This window comes from Cervus elaphus, chromosome 9 (assembly GCF_910594005.1).
Source record: "Cervus elaphus chromosome 9, mCerEla1.1, whole genome shotgun sequence".
Classification (NCBI taxonomy): Eukaryota; Metazoa; Chordata; class Mammalia; order Artiodactyla; family Cervidae; genus Cervus; species Cervus elaphus.
The window spans coordinates 96,470,104-96,472,583 of NC_057823.1; the positions used below are offsets into that span (position 1 = coordinate 96,470,104).

The 2,480-nt window shown below is 37.3% G+C and overlaps 1 non-coding gene across 1 annotated transcript; it reads right to left on the minus strand.

The window, feature by feature from the left end:
- Positions 1 to 344: 344 nt before the first annotated feature.
- LOC122701212 lies at positions 345 to 485 on the minus strand. The gene has a single exon (XR_006343035.1). It is a non-coding gene; the product is annotated as a U4 spliceosomal RNA (small nuclear RNA).
- Between the last annotated feature and the right edge of the window lie 1,995 nt (positions 486 to 2,480).

A 2,480-nucleotide genomic window follows, 5' to 3' on the forward strand; every position in this document is an offset into this window, starting at 1 on the left:
TACTATATTAAAAACAAAAACCAAAACACAAAAATATTTTAGAAATATATATGAAGTTCGGTTTAAAAATAGGGCTTCTGTCTCTTTTTTTTTGTAAGGTTATAGTGTAATGAAAATGAAAATTAAGGAGTAGTAGAGGAGTACTAGAGGACTTTAAAAGGAAATAAGAGAAAAAGAACAATAGAAAATAGAAGAGAAAAAGAAAAAAAAAACAAGAAAAAAAAATTTTTCCTAATTAAAAAAATCATAAAAATCTATGAAAGTGAAAGTTAAGGAGTAATGGGGGAGTAATAAGGAATTTTAAAAGAAAATAAAAGAGAAAAAATAAAAAAGAAAAAAAAATTTTTTTTCTTACTTAAAAAAAAAAAAAAAGTAAAAAATGCCAACTCTATCTCAAGTCGTCACGGCGGGGTATTGGTTTCAATTAGCAATAATCGCGCCTCGGATAAACCTCATCGGCTACGATACTGCCACTGCGCAAAGCTAGTACATTCATTCTCATTGTTACCTAGTGCTCCATTTTTGTGTATGCAGCCATTTATTTACTTTTTTCTACTTTGATGGACATTTGAGTTAGCCTCAGTTTTTGGCTATTGCAAATAGTGCAGTCATGAATATTATTTTTTGAATGTTTTGGTGGAACACATGTAAGCATTTTGTTGGCCATGTATCCAGGAATGAAATTGCTGGACCATGGGATATGTGTGTATTCAATTTAGCATATGCACTATTCATTTTCCAAAGTATCTTTTTTACCTATCTATATTCATTGTCTAGTTGCTCCACATTCTTACCCGTCTAGATACTTTAAAAATGTCAATACCTTTGGGGGTGGGGAAAGATGAAAAATATGTCAATACTTAAGGTCTACCTGGGATTCCACCCAGAGCAGTTTAATCAGAGTTCCTGGGGGTCAGACCCAAGAGCTTGTATCTTTAAAAATCTCCCCAGATGGCACTAATGTGTAGCAGAGAAGAGAACTGAAAGTCATCAGTATTCAGATGAGGTGACTGGGATGTGAGGGGATGAAATGCTTTGCCCAAGTCTCTGCAGGTGAGAGGGGAGCCAGGCTGAGACACCATGTCTGCTGAACCCCGAGCTGGACTGTGTCTTCCCAACCAGTCTCCTTTGAAGGTACTTCCTCACTACTCCAACCTCATACTGTGGAAATGAACTTTGATTTAACCTACATATTTGGAACACTTTTTTGTTTACAAAGCAGTTTTTCAGGTTTTGTAAGATAGGTAGAGCAGGTATGTAGGGCCAGCTATAAAATCTGTGGAATCTCGTGCAAAATGAAAATGAGGGGTGGGTGGGGTAGAAGGGGGCTCAAGGAGGGGAGGTTATATATACTTATGCCTGATTCACATTGCTGTGTGGCAGAAACCAACAGCATTGTAAAGCGATTACCCTCCAATTAAAAAAAGAAATTTCAAGTCTCCTTATTTCGAAACAATTAAGTATTTTAAGACCATGATAACAGAGCATTAAGCCAAGCATGGGGTGTCTCTAAAAGTGGAGCCCTGTGTGATTGTATGCCCATTAGGCTGGCCTGCCCCTGCCGGTGTTATGAATGTTATTTCAAATTAGAGGTGAATAAGTAATTCTCAGCAACTTGGTAGGGGTCAGGTTAAAAGTAGAGACTGGTCTGATAATGCCTGGTTTGCCTTTCTGGCCTAGAAGGTAGGCATGTCTTTTCTTCCCCCAAGATTTTCTAAGATAAAATGAATAAAAATGATATAGACTACCTGCAAAAAGCTTACTGAGAGAGCACATTAAAAAAAAAAATGTAATGAGGCTCATCTTTCAAAATAAGTAAAGTGAAAGTGAAAGTCACTCAGCTGTGTCTGACTCTTTGCAACCCCATGGATCATACAGTCCATGGAATTCTCCAGGTCAGAATACTGGAGCAAGTGGCTGTTCCCTTCTCCAGGGGATCTTTCCAACCCAGGGATCGAACCCAAGTCTCCCACATTGCAAGTGGATTCTTTACCAGCTGAGCTACCGAGGAAGCCCTTTTTCAAAATGAGTGAAGAATGTTCATTTTGACAGAATGAAGCCCAGTTAACTGCTATTAAAACTGCTATCTGGTCTCCTTACCTTCACTCTCTTTTTGGACATCTCTGCTCTATTTTCTGAGACATGTGGCTAATAAACTCTGTCTAGATCTGTGGATCCTTCCAATAGATACCTTCATAAGTCTTGTGTAAGGAGTGGTAGAAGAAATAGATGGAAATGTCAACTCTTTTGATTGGGGTAAAAGCTTATAACAACACATGTAAATATGACGGAACTATGAAGTGAGCATGGAGTTGGAAAACAAAAGAAGTAATTCTCAATTCTCTGTTATAGAACAAAGCAAGGATAATAAAAACTTACCACTACCATCTCCAATTAATCTTTCCTCCCATTCCCTACAATTTTCCCTAATTATTCTTACAGACTATTTTACAGCTAACTTCAAAAACTTGAGATAAGTC